Below are 21,090 nucleotides of genomic sequence, written 5' to 3'. Positions count from 1 at the left end.
ATTCTGGTTCAGTTATCTGATTAGACTTTCCAGAAATGCATTCTCTCTTTATATTGGCTGGGAAAGCTGCAACCCAAACACACATTTGCTTATATGCCTACATACTCATACACACACATACACACATGTGCATGCACACATACACATTTAAGATGTGTGAGAGTGCATATGGGGCCTATGGAAGAGGGTGTGAGTTTGTGGATTTTGTAACATGGCAATACCTAGAAGAGTAGCTTGCTTTCCCAAAGGCAGGGGGTTCTTTATAGCTCTGAGAGTTATAGTTTGTGACTGTGTTGACTGAGGGATGATTGAAGACTTTCAGTTCTCTAAAAGTACATGTTTGCTTCCTGAAAAAGAAGAACCCAGGCCAAAGTCATGTTATTCTTGACAATTGTCCTGTGGGTGGAAATGAGACATGCTATGCAGGTGCTCTAGGGAGAAGCTTGTGAATGATGAGAGCTTTTTGGTTCAGGAGCCTCACAGAACCCATAGACATGTCCCTGTATTCCAGCCTCACATTAGAGCAGAGCAGGGGACTAGAAGAAGGACTGGGTCTACAATGACTGCTCCTGGACCATGTCCCTGCATACACTTACTGCCATTGACCATGTGAAGGGCACTGTTAGGTTCTGGGATACCAAAATAAATAAGTCATGACTTCCATGGCTTCTTTCATTGCATAGTTCATAAACTGACAGGGATGACACATGTATTTTTTCAAATATTATTAAATAATGAGCAATGTCTTACTAGACTATAGTTATATAAAAATACCAAAGGAAGACAGGAGAGAGAAACTCATTCTTCCTTGAAGGAATTTTTCTCCAATGCTGGTATAAGTTTAACTTGATTGAGATAAAATAAGTATTTTTAAATGCTTTAAGTATTTTGTTATTACATATATTATACAATATATTTCATTATTGCTTATCTATGTTAAGAGTTGGGGAGAAGCAGTAGAAATAACCATTTTGAAGAAAAATAAAGGAGACCCAGGGAGCAGAGCCAAGCCTCCTGATTGCCTCTCATTTATTCATTCAACATTGCCTAAGTATAACCCCCAAATGCAGCCACTGGCTGGACTCAGGATATAAAGGCAAGTGAGAGATCCTTGCCCACTTCTTCTCAGAGAACTCACCTTCCAGGTCAGCTGCAGGGTGTTCACAAGGGTTAGGTCTCCACCAGCACCACAAGATGGTGTTCAGAGAACCCACCTAATCCAAGCAGAATGCATAAGTCCAACCCTGGGCTGAGCCTCCCTGTGAGGTATACTGTCTGGTTAGCTTTGATGGCACATCTGTCCACAGCTCTGGTTCTGGCATCGTGGCCCAGACCTGATGAGTCCTGTTGTCATTTCTGGCACCTGACCTTATCCAATCTCACTCGGGACTAAGTTTGGGCATCAGGTGACACACATCTCACATTTAGACGCAACTGTTTGTGAAGTCTCACTGTGTTTTGTGAAAGAGCTACTGGAGCCAGAGAAAGCTCTACAATAACAGGATTCTCCTAGGGTCTGGATGGAGAAGACATTTCTCTTCCTTTGTCATCTCTGCTGATGCAGTGTGGCTGCCTAGGGCATTTGTTGTGATGTGAGGCTGGAGGGGGTGGTGCCAGGAGGGCTTGCTGTGCTCTCTTTAGTGTCTCAAGGAGCATAAGTAGTTTCCTGGAATTGCTAGCTGACTGTGAGTTATTTAAAGCCGAACTGTGTAAGCTGAATGGGCTGCTAGGAAAACTAATATATAGTCTACAATAAAAAAATATATATAATAATACTTTTACATTATGCAACTCCAGAGGGCTCAGATTGGGTCTCTCTCATCCTAGTGCTCAAAGCAAAGTGATCCCCAGGTTTCCAAGGGAAGAACAGTGGGCATTTCATTACTCACTTTACAGCTTATCTCCAGGAAATCTTACTTTCTGGCATGCTGGGTAGCAGCAGTGGTTTACTTGTTTACTCTTTTAAGCTGTAGCTTGTGGCCCACAGCTGGGAACAAGAGAAGGCTAAGGTCTCTCTTTTCCACCAGAACATGTAATTAAAACACCCCAACCTCCTCTAAGACATGGTTTGGAAGTATGAACCTGAGTGAGTTAATGATGGCGGGGGGGGGGGCAAGTTCTGCTTTTTGTCTGGTGGGGCTGGTTTAGGAGCTCCTCAGGGGGCTGTGACTGAAGAGCTCTACTATTTTCCCTGACTGCTCAGGTCAGGTGCTCTGTTCTGCCCCTGCTAGATGGTCCAGGGCTTGAACACAACCTTCACAATAGTAAAATAGCCTCATATATTTGAATAGTATTTTATGGCTTATAAAGAACCTTCATATGTTATCTCATTTGTGCCATGGAAATCCCAAAGACAAATCATTATTATTCTCATTACACAAACAAAGAAACTAAATCCAGAGAAATTTAAATGGTTTTCCAATGTTATATGCTCACTCAGTGACTAACCATGGCTTAGCCCTAAGTCAGCTGGCTCTGAAAAGCACCTTTCACTCTAACATGGATGCATTCCTGAGCTAAATAGGAATAATTTTTGGATTGTTAGCTGTTTGGGATTATGTGTACCAGTCTTCCTTTTCAATAGCACAGATAAAACAGGAGCTGATAGAAAATGCCTGCTTATTGTTTTGAAAGAGTTGAGAAGGAAAAGTGAATGAAAATTTGAATGCCTGGACTGGTTGCCAAGGAGTGCTGTTTCAGTGCTTTGGAAAGTTTGTATAGTAGCAGTGATTCATGTCTCTTGAATGGCTATACTAATATCTTGCCTAGATAGAGGGGAAAGGATAAGATGGAGTTTCAGGTTCTCATCTAATCTAGCCGGTCTTTAGAATTTCTAGGACATCACCTCTCACCCATATCCAGTCACCTCCTGATGCCACCTGCCATCAGGGAACCTGGCTGCCTGACCTTTTGAGACCACCTCCCAAAGACATAGAATATTCATGTCAACATCTCATGGGCCATCACCATGAAGCAATGTAGGCATGTTCACCACAGAGTTCTGACAAACCTCTTAGCTGCTGTGGTATTCCACATGGAAGTAGATGGTTAGATTAAAACACACACACACACATTTTGGCATCCAAAAACCTGTTTTATATGAAGGCAGTATGGCAGATACCATCTTCATAATTAGGCACAAACAGATGTTATGTGTTTAGGACTTACAAAGGCATGATACATAATTCTTTGATTTTACTAAAGAAACATATTAAAATGTAAATTTAGGGCAACTCATGTATTATTGTACACTAAGATAATGGATTAAAAAGTAAAGGTGATACAAGAATCATGAAAATTCAGGAAACACAAAGGGCCAATAATGAGCAAAACATTTCTTACAAATAGTAGTACATGGGGGCAGTGATACCTTTACCACTTGAAAACATCAAAAATAAGAGTGTGCTCAAGGAGTTCAATCATTAATCAATAACAAATGAGTCAGAATAAGGTAGGTTTCTCAATTTTAGCACTATTGACATTGGGGCCAGATTTGTTGTTGTTGTTGTTGGGGCTTATTGTAGGATGTTGTGTGGCATCCCTGGCTTCTACTTACTAATATCCAGTAGCACTATTCCACGCCAACCTCTATTTATGACAACAAAAAATGTCTCCAGACAATGCCAAAAGTCTGGGGGAAAAACTGTCCAGTGATGAGAAACACTAGAATAGAGAAACACAAAATCAGAAAGAAGGACTTTAGGACTTATAAGTCTTGACTTTACCTTAATGAAATATACAAACTTTTTGGGGAAAAAAAGGGAGGGGGTAAACTTGAGAAGTGCCCATCCAAACACTTGCCAAGGGACCTCATGGTCCCTTCAAGCATTGAGAAGTTATAATCCTTCTGGAAGGCATGACCATAGCTGGACCCTCTTGAGTATTCTATTTTCCAGACTCCCCTTGTTCCAGATCCATTTCACTGAACAACCTTCAGACTATCAATTGTTGCCCCAAATAGCTTTTCTTTTCTTTTTTTTTTTAAAGATTTTATTTATTTATTTGAGAGAGAGAATGAGATAGAGAGAGAGAGCATGAGACGGGGGAGGGTCAGAGGGAGAAGCAGACTCCCTGCCGAGCAGGGAGCCCGATGCGGGACTCGATCCCGGGACTCCAGGATCATGACCTGAGCCGAAGGCAGTCGCTTAACCAACTGAGCCACCCAGGCGCCCCCCCAGATAGCTTTTCTATAGGGAGTCTTCACTGACCAAAAGATGTAAATCACATCTTGTCTACTTGACAGCCATATTTTTCTTTTATGTGGTGAACTGACATGGTAGTTTATCCATCAGTCTCTGTGAGCTAGGCTAGCATTAATCTGTGATGTATGTTGGGATCTCAGTAAGACTGAATTTTTCAGCCTGAAAAACTTAAGGAATTTCATAAGATTAAAGTACATTTGTGAAAATTTTGGAAGCTAACCTGGTTATCTAATTGCTGTAAAACAAACCACTCCAAAACTTAGTAGCTTAAAAAAATAGCTACTTCATTGTTCACAATTCCATAGATCAACAGTTCTGGCAAGGCTCAGTGTGGACACATGATGTCACTGGAGTCACTCCTGTGGCTGCATTTATGCCTGAGGCTTTGTTGCTGCCAGGAAGCTGAGGCATCTCAGTGCTCCTCCACTTGGCCTCTTCCTCCAACAGGAGACTCTGGTCTTTGTTCCATAGCAGACCCAGGCTCTAAGTGTGCAAAAAAGCTGCTAGATCTCTCAAGCCCTAGGTTTGAAAGTGATACAATGTTACTTCTGCCTTATACTTGCCAAAGTAAGTCAAAAGTCCAGTCTGTATTCAATGAGAAGGGAATACACTCCAAAACTTTACGGAAAATGTAGCGAAGTTACATTTTCAAAGTGTACATGGAAGTGGAAAGATTACCGTGGCCATCTTTGGAAACAATGTACCTTACTGTCACAGAATAAACTTCAATAAGATTCATTAAAAACCTATAAAGTTTTTGAGATTAGTATATTAAAGAAAGTATCACGAGCTTGGGTTTTAGGACAGAGGGTACTAAAAATAGGCAAGCCTCTGGGCTCCAATCTTCTTTGGGCAGAGAGAAGACTGAGAAATCTACTCAGGTGAAAATGTAAATCATTTCTTATGGAAAATGAAAGATGATTCAAAGGGCCAAGACCAGAGAGCAAAGCCAAGAACTGAGGAAAACCATAGATTGGGGAACCACTTCTGGAAAGCAGACATGAACTCTACTCAAGGAATCTTCTTGATACTGAGGTCAGAGGAACTGATAACATATGCCCGGGTTTCAAAATTGCTCTGGACCAGTGATTACCCTTGTGCTTACTAACATTCCTCTTTTTAAATGGAATATCCCTGTCTTATCCTTGCATCTCGTGAGTGTGGGGGGCAGATAACCTTTCCTTCTAGTTCACAGGTCTTCAGGACTCTCATCCACATCTGGGCCTGATGGAGATCATAAGATCATCTATTTTGAAAACTCTAAGCACATGCCACAGCTTTCATCAAGAAGTGAAGTCTATGTCCCCTCTCCCTGAAACTGAGCTGACCTTATATATTGTCTTGAGTCATAGAATGTGGTGGAAATTATGCTGGGTGACTTCTGTACTTAGAACTTATGAGGTCTGGCAGCTTCTACATTTGTGCAGTCAGGGCCCTGAACCACAGTGTAAGAAAGTCCAGCCTAACTTGCTGGAAAAAGAGGCAGAGTGGAAGAGTACTAATGTGCTTCAGCTGAATTCCAGCATCAAATGCCCATATATGTGCCTCAGGACATCTTGGATTCTCCTCTAATCCCAGCATTACCTAGTCAGTGCCAGGTGGGACAGAGTTCAGCCATCCCTGTTGAGCCTTGCCCCAATCATGAATCCACAAAATAATGAACAAATTAAATGGGTGTTATTTTAAGCCACTATGTTTGGGACAATTTGTTACACAAACAAGAAAAAACAGAAATATACCCCATTCTTACAACTTGCCCTTTCTTCTCTTTTGTGTACACTTCTCATTTTCTCTCTGAATATTTTTAAGAAACACCCTACATTTTCAACTTCTTAGCAGGTTCTAGGGCATTTCATTGTGTTTTATTTTAATTTAATTTTAATATGTTAGTCACCATACATCATTAGTTTTTGATGTAGTGATCCATGATTCATTGTTTTCATATAACACCCAGTGCTCCATGCAGTACGTGCCCTCCTTAATACCCATCACCAGGCTAACCCATCCCCCCACCCACCTCCCCTCTAAAACCCTCAGTTTGTTTCTCAGAGTCTGTAGTCTCTCATGGTTTGTCTCCCCCTCCGATTCCCCCCCTTCATTTTTCCCTTCCTTCTCCTAATGTCCTCCATGCTATTCCTTATGTTCCACAAATAAGTGAAACCATATGATAATTGACTTTCTCTGCTTGACTTATTTCACTTAGCATAATCTCCTCCAGGCCCATCCATGTTGATGTAAAAAGTTGGGTATTCATCCTTTTTGATGGCTGAGTAATATTCCATTGTATATATAGACCACATCTTCTTTATCCATTCATCTGTTGAAGGGCATCTCAGCTCTTTCCACAGCTTGGCTATTGCAGACATTGCTGCTATGAACATTGGGGTGCATATGGCCCTTCTTTTCACTACATCTGTGTCTTTGGGGTAAATACCCAGTAGTGCAATTGCTGGGTCATAGGGTAGCTCTATTTTTAATTTTTTGAGGCACCTCCACACTGTTTTCCACAGTGGCTGTATCCAACTTGCATTTCCACCAACAGTGTAAGAGGGTTCCCCTTTCTCCACAACCTTGCCAACATTTGTTGTTTCTTGCCTTGTCAATTTTTGCCATTCTAACTGGTGTAAGGTGGTATCTCAATGTGGGTTTGATTTGAATTTCCCTGACGGCTAATGATGATGAACATTTTTTCATGTGTCTTCTTTGGGGAAGTGTCTGTTCATGTCTTCTGCCCATTTTTTGACTTGATTATTTGTTTTTTGGGTGTTGAGTTTGAGAAGTTCTTTATAGATCTTGGCTATCAGCCCTTTGTCTGTAGTGTCATTTGCAAATATCTTCTCCCATTCTGTGGGTTGCCTCTTTGTTTTGTTGACTGTTTCCTTTGCTCTGCAGAAGCTTTTTATCTTGATGAAGTCCCAAAAGTTCATTTTTGCTTTTGCTTCATAGCATTTGTTCTAGGGAAAATAGGGAAAGCACTGTGTCCCCAGGATCAGGACTTTCCTTAAGACTTAAACTGGAATGCCCCAAAAGGTAGAGCCAAGCCAGCCTGCCAAACTTAGCATGCACAAAGCACTTCCCAGTTGCAAATTGGTATCTCAGAAGTAATTTTGAAGGTTACTTTATACTAATTCCATTACTTTTTATTTATTAATTTATTATTATATTATAGTTATATTTTATTAATTTATAATTTAATATATTGAATTATACTAATTTATCAACATATTAAAAACAGAGCTATTTCTACCCCACCAAAAGTTTACAGAGGGTTCCAAATTCTGCTCTATGGTACAGCCTTCTTTAAAGCTATGAGTCACCCCATTTTTCTAAGTAGCTCCCAGAACTTCAGATATGGCTTGGATGTTACCTCTTCCTTTGCTCCAAGCTATTCAGACATTACTAAGACCCTTGGCATTTTCACTGGAGGTCTCAAAATTCCTGCCAAGAACTCTTCTGAAATCTCTTCTGCAGAGTCTGTGTAAATGGATTAAGAGCTGGGACTATCCAGCTTCAGTCACTGTTCTGAGAAGACAGGAGACAGGTATTACTCACGCGGGCAGGCTGTGGTAAGAAGGGCACATCTTATTGATGTGTTCTGAAACTCCTGCTAAGAGAGACAGCTGTAGAAGACCAGAAAAAGCCCTGGACCTGGAGCCAGGAGATCTGTACCTACATGTGAATCTGCCTCTCATTTGCTGTGTGTTCTTAGGTAAGTCAGATGTCCTCTCTCAGACTTGATTGGTCCACTGCTCTAGGAAAGGAGTCTCAAAATACATGCCCTCCTCATGCTGCCTCATCAGATGGCCCAGAAATTCTTTATAAACTATAAAGTTCTGTTCAAGCATGAGGGGCTCTCAGCCTTCTGATAAAATATCCTGCTCCCTAGGTTGTTGTGAGGGTGATCTGTGATGTTTCGGAGGTGAACAGTGCCAGGTTCTCACCAAGGCCCAGCACAGGGAGGACTGCTTGGCAGCACCTCCCCCCTCCAGCTCTGGTACTGGGGTGTCATGCAGCCAGTGAAGGTGGTAATGATCTGCTGTTCCTTCCATCATAAAGGTCACAAAATGGATTCACCCTTTAACAATTCATCTGGAGTCACCCAGGCACAGCCCAAGGCATGGCTTGCTTTGTCTGCCTGGCATCTCTCATTTATTCATCAGCTTCCCCAGGAAAGGAGAGCCAGAGTTGTTTGGCACTGACAAGGAGAACAATGCAGCGAGTATTTATTGCTCTGCCCTCACACCTGCAGGGGCTTAGCTTGGCACTGAGCATGGGCAGGAACAAGAGCTGGGGTTTTCCATCCTTTGCACACAGCAACAAGGAAGGTGCATTTGTTTAAATTTAATGCAAAGGGTGTGTGGTGAGCTCTGGGCCCAGCAGGCTGCAGGGCCAACAGGAGGAAGGGCTAGCTCTGGGATGGGAGGCAGCGGCCAAGCCCTGTCCTGCCCTCAAAGGGTGAGATAGGGGAAAGGAGTTCACATCATTTGGTCCAGATTCTGACTTTGTCATATATTAGTCATGTTACCTTTGGCAACCTTTTGAAACAACTACAATAATAGTACTACCTAACCACAAGGGCTCTTGTGAGTTTTAAATATGAGAACTATGTGACAGCACCTGACACACAGCAAGTAGCTACACAGTCAGTGCTTGTTGTTGAGTCTTGTTGGAGCAAAGAGACAGCCACACGGGAAATAGTCACACACCATGAGGCAGCCTGTGACATGGTGCTGAATTAAATATCAGCAGGTGCCAGCCTGGGTGGCACTGACAGCCGTCTTCTGCCCCCAGCCATGCTGCAGAGCGCTGACAGCAGACAATTGGGCATCTGTCTGATTTCACGGGATAGGGACCCACCATGGAGCCATTCCGCCTGGATGATGGAAAAGTCCATCTCCTCTGGTGCCCGCCCATTTCCACATCCTCCTGGCTCATTCAGGAGCTGGAGGATTATTTACCTTGTGATTCTATTTAAGTTTATTAAGTCCTTGGGATGTAGGCCTGCAGTAAGCTTCTAGCAGAGGATACAGAAGAGGTAAAACACAAGCCTGCCCTCAAAAAGCAATAAGAAGACTGTGTGGAGATATAAACTCTCTCTCTCTCTCTATGTATATATACATATATATATATATATATATATATATATATATATATATATATGTATATATATGTATGTATGTATGTATGTATGTAAAATAAGTCTTGCTCACCGGGTATAAACAAAATGTTATGGTGCATTAAAGCCACAGGAAATGTGAGGAATTAGGAGGTCTACATGGTACAGAGGACATTCACAAGTGTCTTGGGGAGTAGGTGGGACAGATGCAGGCTTACCTACAGCATGCCCGAACACAAAAAGATGCCCCTTTGGAAAGAGAGAGAATTATGACTTGTGACAAAAGCCAATTCTGGAAGATCAGTTTCCAGCATAAGAAGAGAAAAAAGGAAAGGTGTGAGAATAACAGCAAGTAGACCAGAAGAGAGTGGCTTTGGAGGGCAGTTAGACTAGCATCGGTGCGGATAGCTGGAGGTTATTCAGGTGAAGGGGACGGGGGTAGGAAAGGCAGAGGTGCAAAGCCGCGGACATGTGCAAGCTGTGGACCGCCCATTGTGGTTGAGGCACAGGCTTGGGGAATGGTGGAAGCAGGTAGAGGATTCTGAAAGGAGTCTAGGCCCAAGCATGCGTAGGTAAGGCACTGGGCTGGATTTCATCTTTGACCGTGGAAAAAATAGGATCAGAAAACTGCTGGGAGCAGACCTGGAGAGAGCAATGAAGTGATGAAAAATGGAAGCACAAAAGCCTGTAGGTTGCTCTCAAAACCAGACAAGAAGTGATGGCCGCTGGAATAGAGAAGAGGGGACAATGAAATAGGGTTTTAAGCTAGACGTGACCTGACCAGCAAGGGTTTGGATGTGCAGTAGCAAACACACATCAGGGCCCTTCCCTGGCCTCACCGCCTGCTTACCGCCCCCCCACAAAGCCCCCCTCCGCCCTGGCAAATTCCCCAGCGAATGGGCCGCACCTGCCACCTCTGCTTCCTTCCTGCCCACTTTCTCCTTCACATCCGGCAGTGTCCCCACCCCCTCCTCCAATCAAAAATGGCTCTCTTGAAGGTCACGAAGGCCCTCTCCAAGGCCAAATCTAAGGGCTTCTTCTTCAGTCCTATCTTCTACACAGAATTTGATATTGTTGATATTTTACTCTTTGGAATTCTTCTTTTTGGGCTTCTGAAGCAACGTTCTGCTGGTTCACACCTACTTTCTGGCCCTTTCTCCTCCTCAGTCTCTGTGCCCTTATTTTCTTCCTTTAGTTCCCCCAGCAGAGCATTTCCCCACAGTGTCTGTTTTCTCCTTCTTTCTACTCTCTCTTATAGCAATATCTCCAGTCTCAGACTACAGCTTCAACTACTGCATCTCCCCAGGCTGTGTTAAATCTACATCCTCAGCACTGGACCCACACTGCAGAAGGCCTATAGGACTCTGTAATTGTATGTCCTGGATGCCTTCAAACGCAATATGGCTTTCCTTCAAGGTCACCTCCTCCTCCTTACTTCCCTGTTTCTATTAATAGACCATCAGTCCCCTAGGCACCTATACTCAAAATTCCAGAACATTTTAAATGCTTCTCTTCTCTTATTGTAACTAGCCACCATCATCATCTTTGGTCATTCTATCCTGGGATCTCACATCCACTTTTCTTTCTTTCTTTCTTTCTTTTTAAGATTTATTTATTTATTTTAGAGAGTCGGAGGGAGGGGAAGAGGGAGAGAGAATCTCAAGCAGATTCCTGGCTGAGCATGGAGCCCAATGCAGGGCTCAATCTCATGACCCTGAGATCATAACCTGAGTCAAAATCAAGAGTTGGACACTCAACCTACTGAGCCACCCAGGCACCCCACCACATCTACTCTTCCTATTTTCACCACAGTTTCAGCCCTACTTAAATCATGATAGGGCACAGCAATTTGTCTCTGGGTACTCTCTATTCAGTCTTTCATCATGAGTTGTCTTGCAGGTGACCACCAAATCAATCTTCCCAAATATTTTTATTGTTCATGTTATACAAACTCCTCAGCACATATCAAGTCCCTGCCACTAAACTGAATTCTGGGGAAAGAAAAATTGAGGTGTCCATGTACTAGTTGAACAAACCTGAAAGCCAATAATAGCCAAAAGGTAATGCAAGATAATAATACAAATGTGAACACCTGCTGTTAGAGCATAAAGGAAGGAGTTATTGAATCTGGAGGTAAATTGGGAAAGCTTCAGAAGAGCTGACATTGAAACTGGTTCTTTACGATCAACAGGGGTTTAAAAGATAAAGAGAGGGGAAAAGTTGCATTTAAGAGAGAAGAAACTGCAAGTCTAAAGACAAAGCATGGAAGTCCATGGCTAGCAAGAGGCATGGCAGCTGATCAGGTGACGGTGAGAGGCCAGCCGTGGCTGGAGATACACTGGAGAGGTAGATGTGGTCTTGCATGTTGTATTGAGAAGAACAGGCTTTCTCTTACATGCAATGGGGTGTTAGGAGATTTTTCAGCAAAGAAAACTATGGTCGTTTAGCCATGAGTGAGGGGAGACCAGAAATGGACCATGGGTTGGGACTAGAAGAACAGCATGATGCAGATGAAGGTGAATGCTAAATTCTATTACAAAGTAAGTGAAACTGAGTGTCAAAGCAAAATCAGTCAGTGGGTCACCCCAGAAGATGCCAGAAAACTTTCAGCCAAGTCCTGACATAGAGGCCAGAAGAAGTGATAACACCAGGAACCAAAGGTGGTAAGCATGAGCCTGGAGAGGAGGTGCGGATGAAATGCAAGGGAGGGGTGGCTAATTTATCACCAGCACATACTGTTTTCTCAGCAGCAAGGCTGTTTCTGAGGGGCTCGTGATGCCTCAAAAGTACCAGTGTATGTCAGATTGCTCCCAGGTCCATTACTCTGGTGACAGGATAGAGAATACAATAAAGGGAAAGAACATTGAAGGAAGAAAGTCAAGAGGCTTGTTACACAGGCTGTGTCAGGGACAATGGGGCCACGTGGACAGAAAAAATGGGACAGAAGTGAATAGTCTTCAGCAATCCCCAAACCTTAGTGACTTCCAGCATTTGCGGTCAAAGAGAAGAAGGATCCAAGTCAACCGTTATCACTTTGATTATGTCACTTATCTGCTCAAGGCACTCTTAAAAATACTAATTTTCTAGAAATATTGCCAAAATGTGGGACACATATTTTAGATAGCATAAGGACATAACACTGACTTAAAATCAATTTTCATAGTCAGCAATTTGTTGATTCAACTCTCTTTTGATCCATCTGATAAAATCAAGGAGAGACTGTTGAATTCTAGTATGTATGTAGCACCTCTTCACCCCTCCATAGCATCCCTTTCTATCAACAATACCGCAAGCTCATGACCTTCAAAATGCCGCAGTATCTACCCGCAATTTAATTTCATTGTTTATATGTAATCACCAAATGTCTAAAATCTCTTTTAAGTGTTTTGAGCTTTTTTTTTTTTACCTGTTACAGAAGTTTTAGAAACATTCCCTATAAAGTTAGGAAGATGATAAGATAATTGCAACTATGCACCCTTCATTCAGCAGAGTTCAAACAGTCCCGGCCAACAGAGAAGTGACAAGAAAAAGATATGAGGCATAAGAATTGGAAAGAAAGAGAAAAATCATAATAGATAAAACGATCATTTACACAAGCCAGGAAAATCAGCACGCTACTATAACAATACCTAACCAGAAAATGTCTTTGAAAGTTAAGTTGCATTTATAACAAGAAAATAAACCCACAAAGAATCTACAAATGAAAATACGATTTTAAAATAGGAATTAAAAGTTCCAAAGTAATTAGAAATTAACAAAAATATGTAAGACCTACATGGAAAGAGATGATAAAATAACTGATAGGGCATTATAAAAAAACTCAATATATTGAGAACAAACCTATGGTCATGAATGAGAAAACACATAAAAATTCCAATTCTCCCCCAAGTAATATATAAAATTTACATAATTTCAGTGTAAATCCTACCAGGATAAGATAAAACAATACTAAAACTTATATGGAATAATAAAGGTCTATGAAGGGCTTATTTTTTGAAAAAGAAGAACAAAAAGAGGAGACTCTTTACCTACTATATATATATTTTTTTAATTATTTATTTGAGAGAGAGAGAGTGAGAGAGAGAGCACGAGAGGGGGAGGGTCCGAGGGAGAAGCAGACTCCCCGCCGAGCAGGGAGCCCGATGCGGGGCTCGATCCCAGGACTCCAGGATCATGATCTGAGCTGAAGGCAGTCGCTCAACCAACTGAGCCACCCAGGCGCCCCTACCTACTATATATTAAAACTTGTTACAAAGACTATTTTTTTCATTATGTTCAGTTAGCCAACATATAGTACATCATTTGTTGTAGTGTTACAAAGACTAATTAAAACTAACATGATAGTGATGTAAGGACAAAGATATATACCAATGAAACAGAACAGAGGATTCAGAAAGAGAACTCACACATGTAAGGGAACTTGGTTTACTACAGATCACCAATCAATAGTGAAAGAATTAATTATTTGGTAGATTGTGATGGGGAATTGAAAAACACAGAGAAAAGTAAAATTAAAACTCAAATTCAAAGTACTTGCAAAAATAAATTCCTGCCAGATTAAAGCTTAGAATGTGAAAGGTGAAATTATAAAACTATTAGAAGAATATTTGGAAACTATCTCTGTGCTCTTCTATTGAACAAAGGTCTGCTAAGCAAGATGCAAAAGCATCTAGCATAAGGGGAAAAACTTTGGATTTGACCACATAAAAATGAAATATTTTGTTCTGAGAAAAACTCTCTACACAGTTGCCAGACAGGGAAAATATGTTGCAAAATACATGACTGATTATAATCCAGACTATATAAGAAACTTATGTATATCTGCAAGAAACAGTCAGGAAACCCAAAAAAATATATGGACAATTTATAGAAGGTGAGAGCTGGTAAGATACTGCATATGCAAATAGGTGGTCAACTCAGTCACTAATCAGTACAATGTGAAATCAAGTGATAATGTGAGACACTACTTTATACCTATGAAACTGGCAAAAATAGGAAAATAAATCAAATATTGGTATAATATCTAGTACGGGGAAAAAGGAAACTCACATGCTTTGCAGTTTAGGGTATAAGCCAATGCAGCCATTTTAATACAAAATGTACAAGATTTGGTCAAGTGTGCACATACCCAATGCCCAGCAGTTTTACTCCTGACAACTTTGCTGAAACAGAGATACAAAGAGGCATATGCACACAAAATTTTATAGCAAAGAGTTGGAAACAACCTTTGGAAACCAGACTAGAGACTTAATCTGAAAATTCAACCTGTTACAAAATGGGGGAATAATAAAAATGCTTTCTAAGGCTGAGCACAAATGGCTTCCTGATTAATTACTTTATTTACTAAGTTGAATCCTCTCGGCATCTTATGTCTCAAATGAGTAATGGTAAATTGACTTTAGGTGTTTTTAAAACTAAGCCTCTCAAAGTGGGTGAAGGAGAGAGGGAGACACACGCTTCCAGTTATGGAATGAATAAGTCATGGGAATAAAAGGCACAGCATAAGGAATATAGTCAATGATATTGTTGTGTGGTGACAGGTGGTAGCTACACTTGTGGTGAGCATAGCATAATGTATAAACTTGTTGAATCACTATACTGTACACCTGAAACTAATATAACATTGTGTGTCAACTATACTCCAAGAAAAATTTTAAAACAAAACAAAACAACTAAGCCTCTCATTTCCATGCCTATCTCATTCCAAAAACTTGGTTTGAAAAGTATTATGGACTGAACTGTGTCTTCCATAGGTTGAAGTCCTAATCCCAGTGTTGACTTTTTTGGAGATACTGCCTTTCAGGAGGTAATTAAGGTTAAATCAGGTCATTGGGTAGGGCCCTAATCCAGTAGGACTGGTGTCCTTGTAAGAAGAGGAAGAAATACCACACACACAGAGGAAAGGCCATGTGAGGACTCAGAAAGAACACAGCTATCTGCAAGCTAAGGAAGGAGGTCTTAACAGAAACCAACACTGCTGTCATCTTGATCTTGGAATTCCAGTCTCCATAACTGTGGTAAAATGAAGTTCTGTTGTTTAAACCACAGTGGTATTTTATATGGCAGCCCAAGCAGATTAATAAAAACAGCATCAGGGATTGACAGGAAATTACCAAGGATGGTTCTAATAACCAATTCTTTAATTTTTTATTCATCTTTGTGAAGATCACCATGCCAAATATATGCAGGAACAATACAAATTAGTATTTTCATCAGAAAACCCAGTGCTTTGCTGCACCCTCCTTCACACCCTTATAAAAAACAGACCTAAATCAATCTTTACTTTTTAAAATGTATTGTTATTTGTAATCAATCACTTTATCAGCACTTTGTATGTGTGCTTATGGGTCACTGACTCTTTCTATGTGATCTCAGGTAAGATACTTTGCTTCTAATGCAAAGCCTTTGACAAAGCAGTAATGTCAAATTTGGGGATAGGATACAAGATGGGATTCCAAAGTACTATAGTTAATTACTTTCCTCAAGAACTTTACAAATTAGGGTGGCAGAAAGAAGCACGCACACATACGCAGACTAAGATTTTTACAAAGATTTTTACAGATATGTATGGCCTTACCTGTCCCTTCCTTCACCTCCCTCCCACCCCCTAATAAAATCCAAAGAAGATGAAGACTGGATTGGATATGCTAATATCCATACAGAAAGCTTGCGTAGAAAGCTGCAATTTAAAGCTCATTTAGTGTTATGAAGAGTGTATTTTATTTCAGCGCCTGAAAGGATTAACATTTTGCCCTAAGGCCACATTGCTCTTGCAGGGCAGATGACCTCGTGACCTCGTATCTGGTTTCAGGCTCAGAAGAGAGACTTAGGGCTACTAGGCTGGGTGGGGCAGCTGCCAATGATTCAAATGAATTCACCTGAGAGCTTAGAAAATCACAGTCACAGGAAAGAATATGTGACATAGCATGAGAGAGAGCACCGACAATTTATTGATGAGGAAACTGATATCCACGGAAGAGAAGTGTTTAAGGTCACTGTGATCACGCAGGGGAAACCTGGCATCCACTACAGCTCCGTGCACAGCGCCACACCCAGGATAGGGTCCCTTAATGGAGGACATTGAGTGCTTGCTGGCACTAACTAGGGAGAAATTTTCTTGAGAATCATAAACTCTAATTTTTGCCTCCTATTCATACATTAAATAGTGCTACTTAGGGGCACCTGGGTGGCTCAGTCTGCCTTCGGCTCAGGTCATGATCACCAGGTCTTGGGATGGAGCCCAGCATCAGGCTCCCTGCTCAGTGGGGAGCCTGCTTCTCCCTCTGCCTGCCACTCCCCCTGCGTGGGCTCTCTCTCTCTCTCTCTCTGACAAATAAATAAATAAAATCTTTAAAAAAAGAAAGAAAAGAAAAGAAACTGTCGCTGGTTTTCAGAATGGGTAGAGTTGATGCAGGACAGCTTCCTGGAGAAAGATGACCATTTACTGAAATTCCTAAAAGAGGGATGAAGCTATTTTGTTGTCAGTACATAAAGAAAACAGTGTTAATTTTGTGGCTTCTTGGAAGCTGACCCAGAGCCAGTATTAAGTCTAATACGCCTCTGTATTTTCTCTTGCTCTCAAGAGAAGCTGTGGACCAGATGCAGGAGGAACAACCTATGTTAAGGTGAAAAAGAATGGCATATTCTTTCTTCCATGCCTGCTTCCAAGCTGTCTGAGTTTAGCTATATTTATGGGGTGTAGAAGACAAGTAGAAGGAGACAACCCAGCACAGGAAGACATGTTGGATTATAAGTCATTATGTACAGCAGCAAGCAGTATTTGTATAAACCAGTCTGACCCATTCCTGCCAAGAGGGATTTTAAGTAATACAAATAGAAAACATTTTCTGAGGAAGGCTCCAGAGGGAGACTGAAAGGTAGGACTTGGCTGACTGGGGTTGGAAAATCCAACAATTGTTAGCCCATCCTAAGATGGGCTACGTGGGAGGAAGCATGTTGGGGGAAATGATGAAGTCAGAAGGAGAAGGAGAGGTGGCTAGAAGAAAGGTATCACTTTTATTTTTTTTTATTTTTCAATCAGAACCCAGGTACTTATGGATCAGAGACTCCAAATTTGTTTCTTCTCAAAAAAAAAAAAAAGAGCCTCCTTAGATGATATCTTAGGCCAAGTTCTCCATAAAACAGGCTCTGAGATAGAGATTTGTGTGTGGGAAATCAATGGGAAAGCCAGAGGAGCAGGACTGGGCAGAGGCAGAAGTTGAACTGCAGGCCCCAGCCAATGCTACAGGGTGTTCAGGAGTTGAGGTGAGCATTCAGGGTGTCCTGAAGGAGGCAAGGGGGCCAGACTTCTGTGCTTCTACATCTGTCTGTCATTAGATGCAGGCTGCCCCTGGGAAGCAGGCATAATTGTGAGCAAGGCAGATTTAGGAATTGTTCCCTTTGGCAGAGGGCAATGCCCAGAGAAGGATCCAGCTGTGAGTCCTCAGTAGCCAACACAGCACCTGGGGAATGAGTACCTCAATCCTGAAAGAAGAATATGGGCTTCAGAAGATCTGGGGTGGAGTCCTAAATGCCACTTAATGGCCATGTGGCTCTATGGGAGTCACTTCCCCTCTGTGGGCCATTACTTTCTCATCTGTAAATGAGAGAGTTATACAAGGTCATGTTCAGGATCTCCTCCAATTTTGAGGGCTCTGGGATTCTAATGGTAGCAGAGTATATATTGGCAGTAACAGTCATCTTTCCACTATTTTCTATATTCTTCTTCCACCATCCAAATTTCCATAAAATTTTGTCTGAAACCTTTCATGAATTCATCTATCCTTCACCCCCAAATTTACTTATATGTAGGTGGAAAGCAGGGTGCTAAATACTGTGAAATACAGAAAAAATAAATAAATATATATATATATAATTCATGGATTGTGCTCTCCAGAGACATGCTTTCCCACTGGGGGACAAATAGAATTGCTGAAAATAATTGGTAGATGCAGGATTAGAGAATGGGTGACAAAAACTTGGAAGTCATATGCACAAAAACAAGAATTGAAGTCAAGGAAAAGTATGAAGTCACTGAAGAGGGAGTTTTCAGAAAGAAGGTGATTAAAGTCTGAATTCTGGGACACATACACTTTGGTGTAGGCAAAATCCTAACGTTTTGGGGGCCCACAGCAAGAGTACTTATGGAGGCCCACATACTGTCTAACTATTTAAAAGTTATAAATTAGATTAACAAATAGTTAAATAAATTAGTTTCTAGTCTCCTACTTTAGCAAATACATCTTTGTACTAAGAAATAGAAAAATATGGGCACCTATTGTTTTTGTATGACTGAAACACCAACAATGACTAAATCTATTCTTGGACATTCCTGAATCTTCTACTGATGAACTGGTGATATTTAGATGAGCAATAAAATAAATAGGATACTTCATACACAATAAAATGCATTATCATTCATATTTAAAAACATCTATGATTCATAAGTAATTATACTTTTATAACACTTATTTTAAAAATTCTATTGCCTTTATTTCAGCAAAATTACTAATTATATTCTTATAATCAAAATGTGCACCTAATTTTTAATTTTTTTTTATTTTATTATGTTACGTTAATCACCATACATTAATTACATCATTAGTTTTTGATGTAGTGTTCCATGATTCATTGTTTGCATATAACACCCAGTGCTCCATTCAGTATGTGCCCTCTTTAATACCCATCACCAGGCTAACCCATCCCCCCACCTCCCTCCCGTCTAAAACCCTCAGTTTGTTTCTCGGAGTCCATAGTCTCTCATGGTTCTTCTCCCCCTCTGATTTCCCCCCCTTCATTTTTCCCTTCCTGCTCTCTTCTTCTTCTTCTTTTTTTTTTTTTTGTTTAACATAAAATGTATTATTTGTTTCAGAGGTACAGGTCTGTGATTCAATAGTCTTACACAATTCACAGCACTCACCATAGCACATACCCTCCCCAGTGCTTATCACCCAGCCACCCCATCCCTCCCACCCCCCACCACTCCAGAAAACCTGTTTGTTTCCTGAGATTAAGAATTCCTCATATCAGTGAGATCATATGATACATGTCTTTCTCTGATTCTTATTTCGCTCAGCATAACACCCTCCAGTTCCATCCACGTCGTTGCAAATGGCAAGATTTCATTCCTTTTGATGGCTGCATAATATTCCATTGTATATATATATATATATATATATATATATATATATATATATATACCACATCTTCTTTATCCATTCATCTGTCCATGGACATCTTGGCTCTTTCCACAGTTTGGTTATTGTGGACATTGCTGCTATAAACATTGGGGTGCGCATACCCATTCAAATCCCTACATTTGTATCTTTGGGGTAAATACCCAGTAGTGCAATTGCTGGATCATATGGTAGCTCTATTTTCAACTTCTTGAGGAACCTCCATACGGTTTTCCAGAGTGGCTGCACCAGCTTGCATTCCCACCAACAGTGTAGGAGGGTTCCCCTTTCTCCGCATTCCCGCCAACAACTGTCATTTCCTGATGTGTTAATTTTAGCCATTCTGACTGGTGTGAGGTGGTATCTCATTGAGGTTTTGATTTGGGATTTCCCTGATGCCGAGCGATGTTGAACACTTTTTCATGTGTTTAACCCTAATTTTTATTTCATTTGTAGTACAACATTTCTTGAATCATTTTAGTTGCAAATAGCTTCTTAGGAATTTAAATTGGAGAAACTTTGTTCTACAAAGGCACTACCACTTAGAATTTTAATAATATTCTTCAAATGGTACTTACATTTGGAAATCAAATATGAACTTTACATATCATCTTTAATATTGTAATGGGATGGCATGTAATAAACTATTATTATAAAAAATACTATAAAATATTCAAATTTTATCATTTGGCTTATATTATAGTTTTATCACAATGATGTCGATAGAGTAATTGTCAAGAATCAATTCACATGGGAGCAAGATGGTGGAGGAGTAGGAGACCTGGATTTCATCTCCTCTCAGGAATTCAGCTGGATAGGAATCAAACCATTCTGAACACCTACAAACTCAACAGGAGATCGAAGAAAAGAAGAGCAACAACTCTCTCATCAGAAAAGCGACCACTTTCTGGAAGGTAAGACGTGCGGAGAAGTGAATCCGAGGCGATATTCGGGAGGATAGACGGCGGGGGAGGGGCCTCCGTCGGCCGCTTCTGGCAAGTGATAGAACCACGGAGCACAAAATCGGAACTTTTAAAAGTCTGCTCCGCTGAGGGACGTCACTCTGGTGGCTAAGCGGGGGGTGGAACCCTCCAGGACAGTGTGGTCTCAGGACCCTCGGGGTCACAGAAAGACCGGGGGTGCCTGAGTGTGGCAGAGCTCCCAGGTAACAGAGCAGGGAAGCCGGCTGCAGAGGCAGAGCCCAGGTGCGGGCTCTCAGCTCGGGGTTGCCATAAACCGTGATCCGCGGCACAGTCGGGCCACTGCTCCTCCAGCAGGGACCCCAACAAGCGGCAGATCCGGGGAGACTCACCTTCATCCCCCGGGAGGAGCCGCACGGGAGTGCGCCGCAGGGATCTGCTGGGTTTGGAGACTCCACCCGGGGTCGGGTGCCAGAGATAGAAACGCGCGGTCACAGGCCGGGTGAGCACGGAGTGCAGCCGGAGACCGGGGAGACGGGAGTGACTGATGGCTTTTCTCTGGGGGCTCACTGAGAAGCGGGGCCCCGAGTTCTCGGCTCCTCCAGGGCAGAGATTGGGAGGCCACCATTTTCGCTCTCCGCCTCCAAAGCTGTACGGAAAGCTCGCAGGGAACAAAA

This window comes from Neomonachus schauinslandi, chromosome 5 (assembly GCF_002201575.2).
Source record: "Neomonachus schauinslandi chromosome 5, ASM220157v2, whole genome shotgun sequence".
In the NCBI taxonomy this organism is placed as follows: Eukaryota; Metazoa; Chordata; class Mammalia; order Carnivora; family Phocidae; genus Neomonachus; species Neomonachus schauinslandi.
This window is presented reverse-complemented; position numbering follows the sequence as displayed.